Consider the following 23,240-nt stretch of genomic DNA (forward strand, 5'->3'; position numbering starts at 1 on the left):
ATATATATATATATATATATATATATATATATAGACACACACACACACACACACACACAGTAAACTCTCTGTTAACTGGCAAGCACCCAAGTGGATTGGTAGATGCTGGAAAAGTGTAGTTTCTGTACCCTGTACTATTTGCTTGGTTTGAGAGGTTGGGGAGAGAGGGAATTTATTCTTCTATTCCTTTTTAAAACTCTAAAAACGTAAGGTATGTTTCTGCGGGGGGAAACAGAAAGTGCAACACATGAAAATTATACTGTGTTTCTTAAGATTTATTTTTTTTTTTGCTGGATTGCTTGAGTGCTGATTTCCTTGAGTTTACTCTCTGTGTGCGTGTGTGTGTATTTGTGTGTGTGTGTATATATATATATATATATATATATATATATATATATATATATATAATCTATGGATCTAGGACACTCCATCAGACACACGTTTCACCGAAATGTAAATGGGCGAGCTCAGATTCGCAAAAGTGCATTTCATTGAAAATGCACTTTCGCCAGAATGTAAGTAAGCAAACAGTTGTTTGCATGTAGGTTTACTTGTACATCAACATGTGGTGCAGATTATACTACTGGACAAAACTGTTGCTTAGATCGCAGTACAGTGGGGATTAGGGAATATTCCCTTATCCCCACTGTAATGCGATCTCGAAGTGAGAATATTAAAGGGGGGGTGCAGGGGTAGTGAGTAGTCTTTTATTTTTTTAATATTTTGGGTTGTTTTTTTTTTTTTTGTGTGAAAGTGCATTTTCTATAAATGCACTTCTATGAAAGAGTTTGGTGGTTTACGTTTCAGTGAAACGTGTTCGATGGAGAGTCCTGTATCCAACTCATTTTTGTTTTCCTGTTTGTTTCTTGCAGGCATTAGGAACTTTAAAGTTTCTCTTGGCTTTCTCTTGTGCCATTGGACAGTGCTTTCAGCTATTCTGTTACAAAGTGTATTTTTCTAGTTTTAAAATTTAGTGGGTATAGTTAAAAGATTGTTATTGAATGTTATTTGTGGTGGTTTTCTCTGTTGCCTGGGCGTACGTGTGTGTGCACCTGTTATTTTGGCTTCTCTCTCTGTCCATGTCTGAGAAACCAACAGGTTTCAAGAGATGCACTTCTTGTGGACCCAAGATCCCTAACTCTGATGCCCACAAGAAGTGCATGTATTGCTTAGGATCAGGACATCTAGATGTGGAGTGTGTTGTTTGCGCACCCTTTAATCCTTGAGCTTCAGCTGACAGCAGGAACAAGCTAATTTTAAAGGGCTTGCTGCTGCGTCTTCCACTCTGTGGCTCAAACCCCCTTAAACATGTTGACTCCAAGCGCTTCCTCCCTATTTCCTCAGGAGACTCTTCAGAACATGGTTGAAAAAGACCTAGGGTCTCAGATCAGTCCACATTGGGTCAGAGTGTCTGTAAAAAATTGTCTGATCCAGATAGATCTCTTCAGATCTAGCACCTTTGACTCCAAGCGTGTCAAAGCAAATGTCAGCTCTGAAGGTTCTTTCAGATTCATCTTCCTTTGCTCCGGCTACCTCTGAGTCAGCTATGGATCGTAGGACCCCTACAGGTCTGGAAATTGTTATTGTGATTTCAGGATCTGGTAGTTAGGAGTTTACATTGGCCTTCCAGGTGGAATCGGAAACCCAAGCTCTTCCCTTTAAAGGTCCTTCAAACTCCAAATCAAGGCGTGCTTCCTTGGCATCTTCCAGGTCTTCCCGAAGCTTCACAGAGGCTGATATGGACAGGATAATGCAGAAGTTCCATTAACTAAATAATGTCAATTTTATTACTAATACCAATGTTGAGGCTTGCATTTTACCCAAGTATGTGGCGCATGAGGACATTTAAGGTGATCGAACGGATTTAAATATTGTTAATCTTTCTGATTTGAATGCAAGCAGTGATGTTGAAGCATTGCTATTGAAGGGAACTAAATTTGTTCCAACATTTTTTCCATCTTTAGCTGATGTTATTTTGAAAGCAAGCCGTTTTTGTAGAAAACTGCGTTTAAAAGTATTTTTTCAAAATCGAGTGCTTAATGGCAATGATAATACTGAAGCTACTTATGTAAGTGGTGTGGACAATTTGAGTGTTTGTTCTGATGATTCACATGCCAATGAATTTTGTGACAAGTTGACTGATTTTTCTGTGGGGGAAGTAGAGGGGAGTGCAGACAGTCATGATGAGGGTTTTTGCACAGGATATGGTAGGTTAATAGTTTCACGAGTCCCTCATCGCAGTGATTTTTTTCCACTGAAGTTATCAGCAATAGTGTCACAATTTGAAAATGTCTTTTAAAGAGAGATAGAATTGGAATACAAGAAGTTTATACAATGACGCAGGACATATAATTTGAATAAACTTGAGTGGTTGGCGCTTAACAGTTTGAGAGATATGAATGACAAATATGTATACACTCAAGCTGACAAAGGGGGAAATTGGGTAAGTTTAGCTATAGCAAAATACAATGCTATGGCGTAAGAATTACTGTGGGACCAATCTGTTTACACCTTGGTGTCGGGGGATGTTGTTTCTACTTTCAATGGTGAACTATTGGATTTATTGGAAAGGGGGGTGAAAGGTTGTTTTTTTTTACCTTCATGGATTTCAAGAAACTTTTTGTGAAAAACCCTAGGGATGCTATTTTCATCATCCCCAAAATTCATAAATGTTTGTACAATCCGCCGGGTAGGCAGATCGTATCAGTAGAGGGGTCTTTCCTGCAAAATGTGGGCATTTTTTTGGATCATCAGTTAAGTTTATTTGAGCAAGATTACTTCTCACATCAGAAATGGCAGAGATTTATGTGATTTGGTGAGAGGTGTGAAATGGAACACTGGATACTATTGGGCAACTGTGGATGTGAAGTCTCTCTATATGAGCATTAAAAATGTTTGGGGTTTGGAAGCAGTTGGCAAGATGATGGGTGAGGGTCCACGTACAAGTTTTGTATTAACAGTTGTTAGAATTTTCTTTGACTCATAATTGTTTCAGATTTAACAGCCCGTATTTTCTACAGAAAGAGGGTGTTGCGGTGGGGGCTTCATATGCCCCCTCTTATGCTATCATCTTTATGAATCATTTTGAAAATCTGTTTGTTTATAATACTGAATTTTTTAGGTGACGTGGTCATCTAGAAGAGGTATGCAGATTATTTGTTTTTTATTTGTAGGGGTGATGGTTTTGAGTTTCAAGACTCCGTGGACAGTCTCAATCAGAATAATAGTCTTGGGTTAGAATTCACTCACATTACAAGTAGGGATGAGTACAGTTTTTTGACTTAGAATTTTTTGTAACAAATGATGGGGAAGTTTCTTTAAGACCTTTCACCAAAGAGACAGCAGTCAACAATTTCTTATCAGCTAACAGCATGCCCCCCCCCCCCCCCCATTTATTGGCTACATTATCCCATGGTGAATACAACTGTATTTTTAATATTACTTGTGCGAAGCACACAGAGAGGAATCTTTGAAAGTCAGACAAAAATTGTTGGAGTGGTTATACTTCACATGTTCTTGATAAAGCAGAAAGGGCATTTGGGAACTCTGTTACATCTAAACTTGGTTCATTTGGCAACGCATTGCGTGCTTTTAGGGATAATTTTGGTTCTGTATTTAGTACAGATAGTGATGAAAAATTATTTTTAGTCACGAAGTGTTCCCCTTTTTCTAGAAGTTTGAGGATGGTCGTAGAGATATTTTGGCCCATAATTGCGAATGAACCCACCCAGGAGAATCATTTTTTCTTATTGTAGATTTTCCAATGTGAGGGTATTGTTAAACACGAAGAAAGTTAAGAGAAATCAGGGATACAAGGGATGTTATTCATATGGACATTGCAAAATCTGTAGGAGAATTCGTAATTTAGATGGAACTCTTATAAATGGTAAAAAATACAAAGTTATGGATTTATTTAATTATAGGTCCTGCGGGGAGGTTTACATTATTGGTTGTGGATGTCACCCAATAAGGTGGTATATTGGGCAAACCAAGAGAATGGCAAAAAATCGTTTAATGGAGCATTTGGGTGACATCAAACATGGTAGGGTTAAAAATCCTGTGGCAGAACGTTTTCAGGGTGTCCATGCTGGTCTTGATTTCAGTTAATTTTTAGTATTTTGGCCAAACCATTCAACAAACAGGGTGATGTTTTTCTCAGTGAATTATTAAAGTTAGAGACTAAATTCATTATTAACTATGGTACATTATTTCCCAGAGGTTTAAATCAGGAACTTGACATGTGTTAAGTAACAGCTTGTTCGTCTTCTGCTGTAAGAGTTTGAGCGTTTGTTATCTTAGTTCAACATGTGATTTTCTCTTCTTTATATGCGTCTCCTCTTCGTATAAAGGAGTTCATTTATGTACAACAAGGTCACAAAATTCTTTATTATACTATGTCATCATAGCATAAATTGAATATGTAATTCTATCTTTTTTTGGCATATAATGTATTCATATATTTTTATGTATATATTATCATGCGTCACATATCTTGGGGTGTTCGTGCATTTTTTTATGCACTATGATTTATTCATTCATATATGCAAGTGTTTTTGATAACCCGCGGTAGTGGTGCTGCGGCAGCGTTGTCGCCTCACAGCAAGACGTTGTCCCGTTCGATTCTCAGCTAGAGCGTCTTCTGTGTGGAGGCATGCGCGAATGGGCGTACCTTTGTTGAAGGTTGTGCGTCAGGGCTGATAACTCGGCACGTAAAAATCCACTACCAAACATTAAGCGGACCGGAGTTCCGCTGTGGCGACCCCTAAGCGGGATAAGCCGAAAGACACAACATATGCAAGTGTTTTTGATACATTGAGACTTGAGTGGGTTAGATGGATAAGGGTTAATGAGTAACACTCACTGTTTAACACTTTTGAAATTGAATGATTTTTACATCAAGCCTAATTGATGTGTATTTAAATATGTTGTACTTTTGGTGTGTAAAAATGATTCCTTTGAAAGGCTGTTGAGACGAGGTACCAGGAAGCACCAGTAAAGAGATTTTGTTCTACTTTTGGTGTATTTTTTTTTTTTCGTTTTATTTCAGCCTGGTTTCATTGTGGGTTTGTTTATGTGACTGTTTGTGTTCTTTGGAGTAATTTTTCATGATGCAGACTTTCCTCAGGGTGCAGAACCAGTTATGGGTCTTGCCATCTCCTTCCCATCTCGGATCTGAGAGTGCTCCTTCTACTTCCTTGCAGACTCCTTTTCTGCTCCGACCTCTGGTTTCAGAATCCCAAGAGCAAGGGTACCCAAGAGAAAGTCTTTCTGATGTGAGGAAGCTTCCTTCCTTGACTCCAACTACATCCTTGACCAACCCTGCTCAGTTTTTGTTGGATCAGACCGGGTCCCAGAACCGAGAAGTCTGTGCTGACTCTAGGGGATTGCCTTCGACTCTGACTTTGTCCGATCTGTCGCCTCCCCTTGGGGCTTCGGCCTTCTACAGCTCTGGTCTGGTTCTCTGGGGAGGTTTTGGATTTGTGGATGGTTGTGCTCTTTCTCTTCTGGTGACTTTGTCTCCAAGGGAGAGGGAGGGGGTTTCTCTGGGTCTATTTGCCTTCCAGGTGGCAGAAAAGGCTTTCTCTAGCATTAAAGAGTCATATCCTCTCAACCAGGGTCTGCCCTGCTCTTCATCAGGTGTCAAAAGGTGAATATTGATCCTTTCTCAACATCCACAAAGTCCATTCTCTTTTTTCTTAGCAGTGTTTTTCTGGAAGGAGCTAGTTTCTCCACCATCAAACTTAAATTGGCTGTCATTTCCAATTTTCATGTTGTATGTAAAGCTTTTATGAAGGGAAATTTTTCATTTTTGACCTCCAATGAAAGATCCTTCTCCCTCGTGGGATCTCACGTTGGTATTGCAAAGTCTTACCCAGAAGCCATTTGAACTGGCTGATTCTTGTGACTTGAAATTTCAATCTTGGAAAACAGTCTTTTTGGTAGGTATTACTTCCACTAAGAGAATATTGGAGCTTCAAGCTTTGTCAGCCAGACCTCCTTATGTCATTTTTCATAAAGATATGGTATCCTTGAGAACAAATTTGTCCCTTCATGCATAAGGTTGCCAGCGAGTCTAACATTAACCAGTCCATTCACTTACCAGTTTTCTTTCCCAAATTCTCAAACAAAGGTGAATGCATTTTGCATTTCTTAGATGTTCACAGGAATTACGTTTCTACCTCCACTGGACAAAGCGCCATAGGAAGTCTGATCAACTGTTTGTCTCTTTCTCAACAAACCAGTCAGGTCAGGCAGTTTCAAAAATCGATTTCGCTGAATAGCTAACAGACTGTATTTTGTTCATCTATTCTCAGAAAGGTATAGATTTGCCTTGGCCTCCCAAGGCTCATTCCACCAGAGCTGTGGCTACTTCATCTGCTTTCTCTTCCAGAGCCTCTATTGATAAAATTTGTGCTGCAGCCACTTGTTCTAAGACTCATATCTTTGTCTCGCATTATCAGTTGGATATTATTTCCAGGAACAGGTCATCCTTTGGCTCTACTGTGCTCCGGCACATCCTTTCATTAGGGCCACACGGAGAATCACGTAGCTGGGGACTCTCACCCATCATTGCGGAAAAATGAAAAGGACAACCGATTTAGAACTTATGTACTTAACATAGCTAGGTATCTATGTTGTCCATTTTCATTCTTCCTCACATGCCTCCCAGGCTCGTTACCTTTGAGAAGTGCTTGGAAGAAATTCAGAACCCATTGGTTCCATGTTTGAGCCTCGGATATTTTTCTTTCTCTGTAATATTGCTATAATCCTTTCAGTTAATAGGGCAGCAAACTTGATCTGGGGAATTGAGGAAGGTATGTTGCATTATGGGTAGAGGGAAGATCTCGAGACTTGGACCCTAAAGTCTTGGAAAGCAGCGGAGTCTGATCCAAGACCCATCAGTGAGGAGTAATGAAAATGGACAACAGAGGTACTTAGTTATGGTAAGTACATAACTTCCAATTTGTTTCTGTCAGACTAGTTTTACCTGTAAGGGGTTTCTGACAGGTTTTTAGTACACTGCTTTTGCATTACAATGTTTTGGGCACTCAATGCAAGTGGAAGGTGCAGGTTTGCTGATTATGTAAACTATTTGACAACTTACCTTCCAGCTGACTCATTCCAGGAATTGTAACCTCATCAGAAGAGACCTTCTCTGTCACAGCATGGCTGCTTACTCCATACCTGCTCGTTTGTCTTCCACAGTTCCAAGAAAAAAAAATAAAACTTGAGAGACCTTGCCAAACCTACTGGCTTAGTATTTGCCTAGCTCATGGTGAGGTGACTTTGTAGTGTCCAGCAGTCTTTTCTCGGACTGCTGTCTTATCTCTGTCTTTATCTGATGTAGTTCTTTTTGCCACCATGAGCAGGTGGTCAGTCACATCCTCTTTGGTTGTCCTAGTGTGTGATAACAGGCATGAAGAGAACCTTGAGGGGATGAATATTCCTACTCCAAGTTTATTTTTGCAGATACCCTTATAGAAAGCCAAACCATTGCCCTTCAGTACAAAAGTTATCTATAAGGAAAGGTGATTTTTTTTTTTTAAACCTTAGTTGAGAAATTTGCAGACAGTTAATCCTGGTACACTGTATGCAGTACCTGTTAATCAAGTTAGTCAAAGTATTCCTGAAGTAGACTTGTGAGAGGAGTCTGACATAGACTGAGACGGGATTCTCAAGCCCAAAACTCTGTTGGTAAAGAAACTTTTTCTACACATCCACATTTGAAGGAATTTTCTGTTTTTGATTTTATTGCAGGGATGAATGAGGCATGCATTTTTAGGAGAACAAATGGATCTTCCTGTAACCTGAGGGGGTGTTATTGTCTCCTCCTATGATTATTCCTCTTCCATTGCCGGCCTTGGAGGAGCGACCGTTATTCATACTCTTAAGTTCCCAATTAAGCAGATAGGCTTTACAAAGTTTGTCTGATTAATAAGCAGTTGTTTTCTTACCTTGGGTGTTAAACTGGTGATATATTGACACCTATGCTAGCAGGTAACAGGCTTCAGGGTTCATACAGCTCTTGATCTGCAAACCTTTAGGGAAAGATTTTGGATGGTTTTAGTAAGAAAATTTGTTTTCTTCCACTTCAGTGTTTGACCTATTTGTGGAATTTTTTTTTTTTTTTTTGACTAGTCTTACTTGACCTCACCACACAGGATTGTATTTCTAGGCTATCTTCTAGACACTTTGTAGCAAAAGGCCTTATTGATGCAGGAAGAAAGTGGGTTTTATCTGGGCACCTTCTTGAGCTTCTCCACTTAGTTTCAGACTTCAGCTAGAGAGTTTCTTGAGATTCTGGAGTTTGTCGCATCTGATTCTCATAATTCATTTTACAAGGATCCAGCTGAGAAAGAGTCTTATAACACAAGGATCCAACAATTGCATCATCTGGATTTTCATATCCCAGTATTGGGCTTTGTATAAAAGGAACTGTGATGGTGATTACAAATACAAGCAGATGTGGGTCTCTGCTTTTTCCTCAACCCCTAAGTCAATTTGTAACTACAGATGCCACAGATTTTTCTTGGGCGACAGTTTCTATGAGGGTGAAGATACAAGATGTGTGGAATTCTTCTGATGGACCAAAGCACATAAATATAAAAGCGATGTTGGCTGTGATACATATCTTAAAGTCTCCAAATATCTGTGGTCCTCCAGATATTTGCAATTGCGTTAAACTACACCACAGTGATGTGGTACATCAACAAGCAAGAAGGGTACAAGGTTGTACCCCCAAGGGTGGCTGGTTATAATCACTTGGGAGTTAGCTCTAACTCTCCAAGTAACTTACTTTCTGTGTGAGCAAAACAATGTCAGATGAGATGAACGGAACTGGGACTGACCCTCCTGAATGGAATTTGAATGATGGCAGTTTTCCAGGAATTGATCTTGTTTTGGGGAAACACCTCAAGTAAGTCTGTTTTGCCTCCTTCCAAAACAGACTGAACAGATTCTACTCCAGGACTCCGTGCAAACAATCCTGAAATACAGATGCTTTTTCATCCCTTTGAATGCGAATGCTCCTTTATGCATTTCCACCCTTTAAACCCAAGGGCCAAAGGCTTCTTTTCCAGAATATTTCTGTTGCCAAAGTAAGAGTCTTGGAGACCAGTTTGGAATATTTCCTTCCTATATCAGTATGTTGAAGTTACAAAATTCAGAATTTTGATCCAGTCGTGTTACCTCTCATTCCCCAGGGAAGCTTTTTGCTTGGGGCACAGTTTCTATGAGGGTAAAGGTAGAAGATCTCTGGAATTCTTCTGATGGACCCGAGCACATAAATGCAGGAGATGTTGGTTGTGATCCTTATCTAGGGTGATTTAGAAGGACTTCCTGAAAAATAATCGTGGTGACCTCCTTTTGTCCTAGGTAACACTGGTGCTCCCTTTTTGTGGAATTGCCAAGACCAATTACAGCACCATAATCTTTTTTACACACTGGGCCCACTCACACAGTCACAATATAATCTGCTTCAAAAGACCCTATACACCGGAGTGTAAAATAAACAAAATTTAGTGAAACTTTAGTGCTTTTGTCCTTGAAACTGGAGTTCATCAGAACTCTGAAGTCTTGTAATTTCAAGGATGAAAGCACCAAATATTTTGTCTTGTTTATTTTACACACATTTTATATATACACATTTATTTATATATATATATATATATATATATATATATATATATATATATGATATGTGTGTGTGCGAACTCTTGATGCAGAATAGTTTGTGGTTCCAAGTTTGTTTTTGTGTGTTGCACTCTGTATTTTCTGACATACTCACACTAGACTAATGCACCTCGGTCTAAAACATCTTCAGCTAACTGCATGAGTGATTCAGTTCTAATACCTTTTAGGCACCACTTCTCAGAGGATGTGAGGCAGGTACTAAAGGAGGCAGGAAAACCTGCTGCTGTTTGTCTTGTATTGGCCAAGTGGACTAGATTATTTACTTTGTGCGTAGGCAGTAGCCACTGCCCTGTTAAGAGTTTTGTGCCACTGGTGCTAAAATATTTGTGAGCTACTAGCTTCTGGCCTCTTACACCTCTATTAAGGTGCATATTTTGGCCAGTTCAGCATTTCTGACCATAGATTCTCCATTTTCTTGAATGCTTTTAATAAAGACAGCTTCTGAAAGAAGTGTTACACCTCTGACCACCATGGAAACATCCTGGGATCTTAACTTAGTGCTGGAAGAATTAATCACATTTCCATTTTAGCCTGTACATCAAGAATATTTAAGGTTCATTGCATGGAAAAAATGTTTTTATCATTGCTCTGACATCTGCAAGAAGTGTGTCTGATTTTCAGGCTGTCATGGTAGGTGAACCCTGTCATGTCTTCCATAGGGATAGAATGTCAAAAAAAAAAAAAAAAAACCTTAATTCATACCCAAGGTTGTTTGAGACTTTACTTTGAATCAGGCTGTTAGTTTCTTGTATTCTGTCTTCACTCTAATAACTAACCAGAGAGAGAAGATTCTACATATTCTATATGCATAGGCAGATTAGGTACTAGCTTGACAGAACTAAGTCCTTTGAGAAAAATTGATCAGTTATCTATTAATTATGTTGGGACTAAAAAAGAGCAACCTGCATCAAAGCAGACTAGTCCAGATAGTTGTCCTTGGCTGTTGACTTTCATTATACCCGCCATAATAACTAGTTGTAGGCAGTATCAAGATGCACTGTACAAGATGTTCATCGTGTTTCACTGTTGCAGTCATTACACTTAGGTTATCCTGCTGGCAGGCTACCCGCAGTCGGCCTGAATTCCAAAGTCCTGGTTCAGCGTTGGTTGCTGTCTCCTTTTCCCTGACGTCAGTGCGCCAGGGGTATAAAAGATGCAGCCGATGCCATTTTCTTCAGTCTTTCTTGCCGCGCGGTGCCCGAAGCAAAAGCAGTTCACAAGTGCCGGTCAGCCGACTCATGAGTTTTTCGTAATTGAATTTCAGATCCAAAGTCTTCAATAAAGCCAAGTACACCGTTGGGGAAACTTTTTTTCTTGCTCTAGACCGATGTCAGAAAAAGTTAACAATTGTATTTCTTGTGGGAAGCAAATACCTCATAAGGATTTTCACTCTTACTGTATTCCTTGCCTAGGCCCTGATCACGAAGTTGCTAATTGTCGGTTTTGTGCTAGATTTAACCAACGCACTATAAAGCATCGGTACGATTTTGCTTTTCATTACTTTGGCCGAAGGTTTAACTATATAATGCCGTCGGAACAACAGATGACCGGAATTCATAAAAAGCGCAAGGATAAAGAAAAGGACAGGCATCCGAGGTTCAAAACCGACAAAGCCTCTTCTAGGCCAGTCGCCGGTTCGCTGGTGCTCAGTGAGGCGCTTTCGCAGCCCCTGACTCCCGCTACCTCAGAACCACAGGCCGCCTCTGACTCCCACATGGAGATACCTAGGCCTCTGGAAACTCAAGGTATTGGACCTTTGGAAATCAATCCCTCGGATGGGTCCGGAGCCGCTGAGCAGGCATCGGCTTCTGAGGGTGTTTTCAGACCTACACAACTTTATATAAAGCCTACTTCAGCATCCAAGACAAAGTCTAAAGCAGTTTTAAAGACAAGGAAACAAGTACAGCATTCTCCAGGACAGACTTCTATGCCTAAGAAACAAATGCTTAAAATGGCCAATGACCTAATTACTTTGATCAGGGTTTCCCATCCCCCTCCTGATAAGAGGCGTAGGCAAGATACTGAATATGATTCCTCTTCAGAACAGGGATATTCTATTCCTCCATATGAGGATTCTGATGCTGAAGATTCTATTCCTTCAGCTTCTCCTCCTGAGGATTACTCATTTGGGGAAACCCTGCATACCATGAGGGAGCATTTCCACTCGGAGAGCCAGGATTATTCAGATTCTAAAAAAAGGCTCAGAGACTTTCTGTTACTGCCTCAGCACAGACCTCTTGCAATTCCTCCTGTTCTAGACATAGTAGATGATGTATTTTCAGAGTCCGGCATGTCTCCAGACTCTTTACCGCCTGCACCTGTTAAGCCGGACAGATACTACAGGGTTCCAGATTCCCATAAATTTCTATATAAAAACCCTGCTGCTGACCCAGAAATTATCTCACAGGGTCCCAAAGGGGTCAAGGCTGTTTCTGCTAAAAACCCTGTCCCCTCAGATAGAGATTCTAGGGCTCTGGACAGATGGGGGGAAAAAGTCTATACTTCTGCTACCTTGGCTGTAAGGGTTTTAAATTGTCCGTTTCATATGCTCAAATATCAGCAATACTTGATGTCTTTGTTAAAACAAAAAATGTTGACAAATTCTGAATGTTCTGAGAACAAAGAATTGTAGGATTTATTGCATGCAGCTGAACAAGTGGGAAAACATACTTTGCAATGTGGTTATGATTCACTGGAGGCCTCTTGCAGGGCCGCAGTTACAGGTTCTGTTATTAGAAGGCATGCTTGGTTAAAGGAACAGAATCTGCCTTGATCATGTTAAAGCAAAATTATTGGATGCTCCATTACAGCATGATACTTTGTTTGGTGTTAAGGCAGAAGAGGTGTTGAAGAAAATGGAGGATGAAGCTAAATCTATGCAGACAGTAAAGTATTTTTTACAGGTACAGCCACCCAGATTTAGCAGGAACTGGCCTTCTAAGAATTGGTCCTTTCAAGTGGCAGACAGACCACAAAGAGGCAGATTCAGATGCCCTAGAGGCAGGCAACAGCCCCAGGGCTCATACAGGCCCAAACAATGGGGTGCTTCTACCTCCAAAAACGGAGAAGACAAGTCACAGCCTTATAGGAAACAGTCCCAATGACTTCCCTCTGCAAACGCCAAGCACTTATCTTTTGGCAGCTCCCTTAGGGGGAAAGTTAGCACTTTTTTCACAAAATTGGCACAAGATCACCCAAGACAAATGGGTCTTAAATATAGTCGCTCACGGCTACAGGTTCCACTTTCACACCCTTCCAAAGGCAAAAGGTATGCCAGACCTGCCACACAATCAATGGGCAGAAGCACAAAAACAAGTTTCATCTTTCACGGACATGAGGGCTATTCAGCCAGTGCCACAACAAGAGGTACAAGGATTTTACTCTAAGACTTTTCTTAGTACCAAGAAAGGACAAAGCCTGGAGACCAATTCTGGACCTGTCTATTCTAAACACTTTTCTGGACGTTCCAAAATTCAAAATGTTGACTCTGCAGCAGCTTCTGCCCATGCTGGGCAAGAAGGCTTGGCTTGTAACTTTGGACAGGGCCCGGTGTTAGCATTTTGGGGGCCCCAAGCAAATGTCAAGTTGGGGGCCCCCTGGCCACTTTCAGTGCAAGTATCACCCTGTCACTGCCACTACGTCTATCCATCTTTTTAGTTCATGCTGCAGGCTTTTAGGAGTAGTACACACAGACTGACCTGTAGCTACAATGATCTTATTACAACAGGCATACATACCACACTGTGTTGGCCCATCTCACAAAGGGACATTTACAGTTACTGACATTTAGGTGTAACAAGGATACATTACAACAACTCTTTGTACAGGACAGAACTAATATGCAATGGAACCCTAGGCACTGGTTACTGTTTCAGCCCCCACCAAAAAAAAAAAAAAAAACACACACACCCTCCAGAGTTCCCCTCTGTTTTCCCCATGTTGGGCTTCCCACTTATGCACATTACTTTTTTTCTTCCATTTCTCACATTTTACCTTTTTTCTTCAGCTTTTTCAAGAAGCCATAACTTTGTATATGCTCTAAAGTGCTTTTTAAGTTTATTTTTTTTCTTTTTACCCAGTGATGGCTTGAACAGAAATGATGATTAAGGAAAGAAATTCAATGTTGCCGTTCAGCTTTAGTTTTCCTTCTTTTTGATATACTTTCTTGACCAAGTCAGCATAGTAATACCCATTTAGGAAATAACTCCATTAAGCTGCTGCCCCCAGAAGCTAAAGCATTTCTCAATCTTTTAATCCAAAGGTGGCCTAAACAAAAATTGTGAGTAAGAAAAAAGGAATTTCAGACTTTTTTTCTTTCAATGAAGGCATAAGTTGTACTCAAGACTTAAAATTCAAAGCTGACAAAAATAGGAGCTCCAAGTAAATTAAAAAGTCAATTGTGAGGATACACAGATCCTGTATGGGAATACTGCCTGCCTCACTAATACTCCCAAAAAGACAGTCACTGCCTATGCAACCCTCTGGTGTTAGATTGGGATGAAAGCAGAGGTTCAAATGGCCACAGTCATGTATTTCAAGTGACTGCTGAAATACATATATATAGCATGCCTACTAACTCCTTGATCCTAACCCCAAAGGCAACCAGCTGTATGCGTCTGATGTTTGATTGTGAGGAAAGTGAAAATAAATAATGACTGCAGTAATGTATTCTACTTTGCTGCTACCGGGCAGTACACTGCCCCAACAGGAGCTAAAGTAACTTTCTTTGTATACCTCTGAGGTCTGTTAGAAAAGTAAAGGAAATGATGACTAGACAATCCCCAGCACCCACAAGACCTACGGTAAATTTCTGTACACAAACATCTGAGCAGGGATGTTTTAGAATGTTTGTGGTTGAGGACAGAGGCTATTATCAGTTTTATCCTAACAGGGGCCGTATCATAAAACTCCATCCAGGCTAAAGAGTGCAATCAGGAAATGAAAGCATTTTTTTCTGCTCATTTTTCCTCAACCAAAAACAGCTTTTTGGGGGTCCCCACAGTCGAGGATAATTAAGGGAGCCCCCTGTATCTATTTATACAGTCTAGGGAGTGGAGGCCACCCGATACCTAGGAGATCTAAGTGTCTGAATGCCTATGACTTACAATATGCCTTACTTCTGAAAAATAATCACTTGTTAGCTACATTTTTATTGATACCATGACGAATAATGTGTGTGTTCCGGCATTATTGGATGTATGCATTTATAAAAATCAGTGATATTTTACACACACACACACACACACACACACACACACACACACACACACACACACACACACACACATCACAGCAATGTTAATTTTCTACTTATTTCAGCAAGTACATTGTACAGCACTATTACTGCTACACAAGATCAGTGACTGCTGTTTAGCAGTCATCAAACAGCAACAGTGATAAGACAATTTTATTTACCTCAGTAAGTAGTAAATTAATACCTATCACTATCCCTGATTTCACAGATATTCCTGATTTTGTCTCATAATTTTACTCTGTCACACTAAATCAAGTAATCAGAGTTTTACACTTATTGTCTAAAAAGTGCATGTTGATGCAAAATGTGTTATTCTAGTAACTTTTTAAGTGAATTAGAGTAATATATAAAGTGTTCCTCATTTTGAGACGTTATTATGCTATTATTTTTATCATTGAACAGAATTCTTCAGTAAAGATGTTGAGAGTTATAGTATCAGGTGTTCTGCCAGTATGTGTAAAACCCCTGAAAAAGATACCATCCCTGAAGATTAGAAGCATCAGCTCTTAAACTCCACAGTTTGCACTGAGATCGGTCACCCTGGGCTGCTGATCTCTCTAGTGCTTACTCTGCTTATGTTCATTACAGCTTTGTCCTAACAATGTCATATTACAGTCCTGTTCAGGTTAAAGAGTGTAATTGAAAATTAATAATTTTTTTTCTCCTCATTTTTCCCCAACCAACAGCAGCTTTTGTGGGGCCCCCACGCATTCAGTGAGGATTAAGGGCCCCCCTGCAGCCACAGTTATTAAAGCTGGCTATGTTGCTAATTTTAGTGAAGAGGATGTCCACCAATAGGGCTTAACTAGGCTGGAGCATTAAATCATTGCTAAAATATTTAATGAAATTGTAAAGTTTGTTACCTGACAAAATACTGTTACTATAGCTAAAGATCTTTGAATTTTGAAGGAGATAAATACGAGTTATTGTTACTTACCTGTTTTAAGTATACAAGCTTGCTGTACTAGCTTTTGTTGGTTTGACAGACATGTTACAAAATATCAAGATAACATAAGTTGCAGTGGTTGGGGGCCCCCAGCGACCGCAGGGTTCGCTGGTGCCTAAAACCGGCTATGCTCAGAGGCATACCTGCATGTCCCAATCAGTCAGTCTCGCAGAAGATACCTCAGATTCATAGCTCGCTCAATGCACTACCGATTCTCTGCACTGCCCTTTGGCTTATCTACTGCGCCCAGGGTCTTCACAAAATGCCTGACACCAGTAATTGCATTTTGCAGACAAAGAGGAATTCAAATATTTACTTCTTGGACGACTACCTTATTCAAGCAGAGACCAAAGACATTCTACTAAAGCATCTGGCGTTTGTAAAAAGATTGCTAATTTGCCTAGGGTACACAATAAATGAAAAGAAATCAAAACTAATACCCTCTCAAGATAATATTCCTGGGTGCAAGCTTAAATACAACTGCCCAGATGGCTTATCTCATGCTAGACAAACAAAGGCAACTGACTTCTTACTTTGAAAACATGGCAACAAAGACCCAGTTATCTGCAAGAAAAATTCTGCAGGCTCTGGGCTACATGGCATCCTGCATTCTACTAATTCCATATGCAAGACTGCATATGAGGAAACTACAATGGTATCTAAAAAGTGTTTGGACTCAACATTGCCACAGCCTGGAAACATTAATTACTCTCATTCCCTGCCTGCAACAGGAGTTTCGATGGTGGGCACAGGCCTGTCACCACAACAAGGGACAGCCATTCGCTTTACCCACAGCCAGGCAGACATTAGCAACAGATGCATCAGATTATGCCTGGGAGGCACACATGGCAGGAAAATGTATTCAGGGCACATGGCCTACAAGCCAAATGCATCTTCATATCAATCAAAAAGAGATGCTAGCTGTACAGAATGCACTGACAGCCTTCAAGGACCTACTTCATCCAGGACAACTGCTGATAAAGACTGACCATACTACAGTCATGTGGTACATAAACAAGCAAGGAGGCACACATTCCTACCCCCTCTGCAGACAAGACATGACTTTGTGGAGCACAGCATTGACTTATCAAGTACACCTGCAAGCACAGTTCCTGCCAGGAAGGACAAATACCTTGGCAGATGAACTAAGCAGAAACCTCATGGATCCCCATGAGTGGAAACTAGATCCACAAATCTTCAGAATAACAGGGAAATGGGGATGCCCAGACATAGATCTATTTGCTTCCCCTCACAACTGCCAGCTACAAAGATTCTGCACTCGGACTTATCACGAACAAGCATGGAAAGTGGACGCCCTTTCATTCAGCTGGAAAGCCCTCTCAGTTTATGCCTTCCCTCCTCTGCCTCTCCTCCCCCAAGGTACTCCTAAAGGTCAGACAAGAGAAGCCAAAAATTATCCTGATTGCCCCAGACTGGCCACGCCAGCACTGGTACCCAATCCTAAAGAGCTTGTCTCAAGGCCCAGCCTGGACATTACCTCAAATTCCTCATTTGTTGATCCAACAAAACAATCGGATCCTACACAGCCAACTCAGAACCCTAAGTCTGGCTGCATGGCGGATAATGTAACCATTCAGAACACACCTCTCTCTAAAGCAGTTATGGATGTTATTTTGGAGGCCAGGAGGCCCAGCACCAGAAAATCTTGTGCAGAAAAATGGAAGAAATTCTGTGCTTGGAACCAGGCACAAGGAATTGACACGCTTGTTCCAAATATTCCTCAGATTTTACAATACCTAACTGAGATGCTGGACAAAAGCCTATCCTTCTCATCAATTAAGATCCATGCCTCTGCCATTTCAGCTCTTTTCTCTCCTCCACTGCTAAGGCAGTATCTCAGAGGGGCCAAAAACATAAGACCTCCAAGGAGAGCTCCAATACCTGCATGGGACCTCAATTTTGTCTTGGAAAAACTCACACTACCTCTTTTTGAGCCAGCCAATACAGCGGAGATAAAAAACAGCTGCTCTTCTAGCAATAACTTCAGCAAGAAGAGTCTCAGAATTACAGGCACTAATGGCTGTGGAACCTTTTATTATTTTCCATCCGGACAGGGTTTCTCTAAGGACAAACCCGACATTTACGCCTAAGGTAGTGTCCAGTGTGGCCCTTAACCAAACCATACATTTGCCTACCTTTTATCCAAACCCGCAGAATAAGGGGGAGAGACTTCTACATTCTTTGGACATACACAGACAGCTATGCTTTTACTTGGACAAGACTAAAGCTTTCAGAAAGACTGAGCAACTCTTAGTGGCATGTGCTGCAGGATCGCAAGGGAAAGCTATTTCAAAGCAGACTATTTCAAAATGGATAGGCCACTGCATTCGTTTCTGCTATTCACAACTTGGCAAATCAGTGCCTAAGGGCATTAGGCCACATTCTACTGGAGCAGCAGCCACTTCAGCAGCTTTCCTCAGAGGAGTGCTAGCCAAGGACATTTTGGAGGCTGCTATTTGGACTTAAGTGCACACTTTCACAAAGCACTACCACTTACCTCTTTACTCTAGATCCAGAGCAGGCTTTGCCACTGCAGTTCTGCAGGGCCTCATAGCCACTCCTAATTCTATTTAGGCCCAGCCACCCAACCTCAGCTTTGGGATTCAACCCAAGTGTAATGACTGCATCAGTGAAACACGATGCATTGAGTACAGTTGTGTTCCTACTATAAATGTAGATGTTCGAGTGTATTCACTGTTGCAGTCCAGGTTACCCTCCCACCATCCCCCTTTCATTGCTAGGACTTATCTGTACTTCTCTATTCTATACAACTTATGTGGTGTATTTGCTTGTAGATGAAGTTTATGTGCATGCTTTTTTATGATCAGAATTTTTTAGCCTACCCTTTTTCGTGGCACCTGACATCTGGGGCAAGAAAAACTGAAGAAAATGGCGTCGGCTGCATTTTTTATACCCCTGGCGCACTGACGTCAGGGAAGAGGTGACAGCAGCCGACGCCGGACCAGGACTTTGGAATTCAGGCAGACTGCAGGTAGCCTGCCAGCAGGATAACCCAAGTGTAATGACTGCAACAGTGAATACACTCGAACATCTACATTTATGGTAGGTATACAACTGTACTTTCCTTGTCATCTTCAGTGGTATATTGGGAAGGGATGGACTCTGGAAGCATTAAAGAGGCAATTGCATGGTTCTCTGTACTTAACTTTTCAGATTACAAACAGGATTCTTTCTCTAGATACAGGACTGACTTTGCTAGGGCCATTCTCAAGGAGCTGCTGGATCCATAGCCTTCCTCCACCCTGTTTTGAAAGGCTTTGGTAATCGACTCTTATAGCCTAAAGGCTACTGTAGCAGTGGAAAAGAACATAGTAATGTTGTGTAGGCTGCACTTACTCATCACAGTAGATGTTCCAGTTTCTCACTGCTGTAGTAGCTGCACCCACCCTTCATCCCCCTGCTATTGTATATAGTTATTGATGGGATGTACTTTGGTGGTTATTTGTTTGTTTTCTTTTGATGTGTACGCTTTTAAACTTTTGCAAGAAAGTCCTGAAGATTTTCCACTGTGACTACTGATTTTTCCCTCCGCAGCGCTTGCCAGTCAGCAGTCAGAGTGAAAGTGTGGGAGGGAGCCAGAGGTTTTGGATGTTGGTCACTTTTGTCTTGAACAAGAAACAATCCATGTAGCTACTGCAGCAATGAGTAAATGGAACATCTAATGTTATGGGTAAGTGCAACTTACACAAGTGTACTTTCTGCTTTACTGAGAGCCTGTCCATTTCCTCTTTTACTTTTCCTCCTCCCCATATGTCTAGCCAACCATAAATGAGGAAAAGATCTCAATGCTGTTCAAGGACAGTCCTAGAGTATCGCTCTGTCTTGTCATATGCAGGCAAAGTTGTCCAATAGGCAGACTGCTTTCTGCTTTGTCACAGTCCTGAGTCCTGTGTGGGACTATCTGTAAGGATCTGAGCTCATCCTGGCTTTTACAAGTCACAAATTATCAGTAATCTATATGTGGAGTCTCTGTAAACCACATTCCAGGGCTTTCCCAGTCCTCCCTTAGGAAATTTCTGCTGGTAGATTGGTGCTTCTCTGAAGAACATTTGAGGCTGGTTCAGACTGCAATGATCAAAGAGCTGTGGATGCTTCAAAGGAGAGGAGGGGTATAGGATTTTAATGTGATCTCTTTGCTCCAAAAACTGATGGATGATTCCCTTCCTTCCTGGATCTTTGCAGGTTCAACCAGAGTATTTGGTTTCTGATGGTTAACGTACAAGGCACCTGGATGGCTTTGCTGGCCATGATGGGTGCTTTTTGGCACATAAGCATTTGGGATTTCCTCAGTAAATTCCTCATTTTTACTCTGAATGTTTATCTTTATTTCCAGCACAGTGTTAACATTGGGGATTTCCTTTTTGCTTTGAGTCTTCACTGAGTTGTTAGCCATGGTGGCTGAAGCTTTGCAGAAAACTTTGTTGTTCCTGTGTACCCAGGCAACTGATAGAGTTTGCATCATCTAGGGACTCTTTTGGGGTGTCCCTGTTTTGGTTGTTCCCCTTGGATACTGCCTTTTTATTAGTGAGTATAAATTGGTAGAAATCCTCTTTGCCTGTCAGGAGTGGCTCCATTGGCAAGATGGTTTTGGTTAGTCTCCAGTGTTCATTGATTCTGCTTGCAAGAAGGCCCAGAAGTTCATGGCTTTAGCTTCTTGGTTGAGGATGCAGCATAACATTGGACTCTGCTGGTTTCCTTATGGAGTAGATGGCTGTCAGAATCTTTATGGTGTCATTTGTGTGCCCGAGGATAAATGTTCTGCAGTGAACTATGGCATCTCTGTGTTTCCAGAGGCACCATATTTTCATGAATCTTATTTTAATTGTCACATCATTGGTGCTGGTCCCTGGAGCGCTGGACAGTCTCCAACATTCTTATGGTGAGCCTTCCCTTTCTGCAGCTGAGCCAGTTGCAGATCATGTTGATGCTTTGCTTCTAGTCAGGAAGTCCAGCTTAGTTACCACATGATGCACAGAGCTTAGACATATTTCTCTTTATGATTTCATTTTTTTCTGTTTGTTTTTGTGAATGTGTATAAAATGGCTTGTGTAGGAGAAGCTTTGGAACCCTGCCCATAAGCAGTGGTATTTTAAATGATGTCTCTGCAACAACTATTTTTTCTTTTAAAGAAAACATTTAAAAGGAATTTGAAGTTTGGTTGTTTAACTGCTTTTTAACGTCTGGAGGTTTTTTACCTGTAAAGGAGGGGGGGGGGGTGATACTTGTCTGAGTTTTAATTGTCAGAGTGCCATTCTCGCTGATTTTCATCATTGGTAAGGTGAGTGAACCTTATCTCCATTTCTTTCCTGAGATTCATTTGGTCAGATTCTACATATGTGCGCCATTCAGGAGACTAGCGTGTATACCTCATTTTGGAGAAAGCCGTTCTCTGTCTTCCAGTAAGAATAGCAGGGTAACAAGGGTAGGCAGTGTTAGACATATTCTTTCAATTGCGGCATTTGTAGGCTCCTGTACCCATCACATATTCATAGGCTAATGGACAGTGTTACTGTATTGATGGTAGCACTTTTTCCAAGTTGCAGTGATACTAGTTTGAGTGTGTGTGTGCGCGCCTGTGTATGTGTGCACCTGTGTGCGCATCTGTGTGTGTGCACGTGGGCACGCCTGTGTGTCTGCACACGCACCTGTGTGTGTGTGCGCGCGTGCACCTATGTGTGTGTACATTACTTGTTGTGAGGGGTGCTGGGGGGGAAGGGGTGCTTATCTACTGCAAAGAAACATACTTTGTTCATTTTTACCTTTTTGCTCATTTTCTATGGACCTATACAGCCCTGACTGCATGTCTCGATTGCTTGCTTACTCAAAGCTGTCAGACTCGAGCACGTTTTACTGGGGAATTTTGTTTTAAGGCATATTGCTTTGAACAGTTGTCTTTAGAGCTTTAATCACTAGGAGATGTTTCTGTCAAAGTTTGTTACTCCTATCTTGGAAAATCTGTCCCTACAGGCATCAGATCCCACTCCACCAGGGCCACAGCTACCTCTACAGCCTTCCTCAGAGGAGTTCCCAACAAATATATTTTGGAGGCAGCCACTTGGAGTTCTGTGCATACCTTCACTAAACACTACCACCTGCCTTTATATTCCAAAACTAGAGCAGGCTTTGCCACTGCTGTGTTGCAGGGCATTCTGGCTCATCCCAGTTCCACCTAGTGCCTACCACCCTGTGCGTAGCTTTGGGATTCTACCCATGTGTGATTACTGCAGCTGTATGCACGATGAACATAGTACAGTTTTGTACCTACCATAAATGTAGATGTTCGAGTGCTAATACAGCTGCAGTACAGGTTTCCCTCCCTCCTTCCCCTCTTGGTAAAGGCATAGGGCCTAACCCCTCTTCATACAACCTGTTTGGGTTATCCTTCTATGGTATATTGGCTTGCAACTACTGTTTTTTGATTATATTGCATTGCATGTATATAAATATAATTTATGTATTGCCTTCCTTCTGGGGGCACCTGACATCTGGGGCAAGAAAGACTGAAGAAAATGGCGTCGGCTGTGTCTTATATACTCCTGCCTCAATGACGTCAGGAAAGAAAGCGACAATAACCGACGCCGGACCTAGACTTTGGAATTCGGCCAACCGAGGACCCGCCTGACGGCAGAGAACCCATCTGTGATTACTGCAGCTGTATTAGCACTCGAACATCTACATTTATGGTAGGTACAAAACTGTACTTTTTAGGTCCTGCGTTGGCTGCTGTCTCTTCTTTCGTGACGTCATGTCGTCAGGGGTATAAAACATGCAGCCGACGCTATTACATTAGTCTTTCTTGCCATGTGGTGCCCAAAGCAGAAGCAGTTTGCAAGTGCTGGTCGGCCGACTCCTGAAATTTTTGTTTTTGAGTTTCAGAACCGAAGTCTTCAACTAAAAGCTATGTACCCCGTTGTGGGAACTTTTTCTTGCTCTTAACCGATGTCAGTAAAAGTAAATAATTGCATTACTTGTGGAAAGCAAATACCTCATAAAGATTTTTATTCGTACTGTATTCCTTGCCTAGGCCCTGACCATGACGTACCTCGCTGTCGGTTTTGTGCCTTATTTAAACCACAAACTATCTGTCGGTATATTTACGCTTCTAAATATTTTGGTGCTCGGTTCAGTTATCCTGATATGTCTTCGGTCAGCCATCCGACTACTGACATTCCGAAAAAACGCAAAGATAAAGACAGAGACAGGCCACCTAGGTCTAAAGCTGCCGATGACACCTCCTAAGCCAGTCGCTAGTTCGCCGGTACTCAGTGTGGCACTTTCGCAGACTGTGATACCCGCTACTTCTGA

The 23,240-nt window shown here is 41.4% G+C and overlaps 1 protein-coding gene across 2 annotated transcripts in view; it reads left to right on the forward strand.

The window, feature by feature from the left end:
• The window catches only part of TBL1XR1 (TBL1X receptor 1), a 3,130,276-nt gene that overhangs the window by 517,136 nt on the left and 2,589,900 nt on the right, over positions 1-23,240 (forward strand). Inside the window, exon 1 of one of the 2 annotated variants that reach the window (XM_044070134.1) lies at positions 19,512-19,605. The exons of the other annotated variant lie outside the window; for it this stretch is intronic. The gene's annotated coding sequence lies outside the window, so the exon portion shown is untranslated. Of the gene's footprint in view, positions 1-19,511; positions 19,606-23,240 lie in introns of those variants that run through there. 2 annotated transcript variants of the gene reach the window in all.

This window comes from Protopterus annectens, chromosome 4.part1 (assembly GCF_019279795.1).
Source record: "Protopterus annectens isolate FY-2018-M chromosome 4.part1, PAN1.0, whole genome shotgun sequence".
Taxonomy (NCBI): Eukaryota; Metazoa; Chordata; order Ceratodontiformes; family Protopteridae; genus Protopterus; species Protopterus annectens.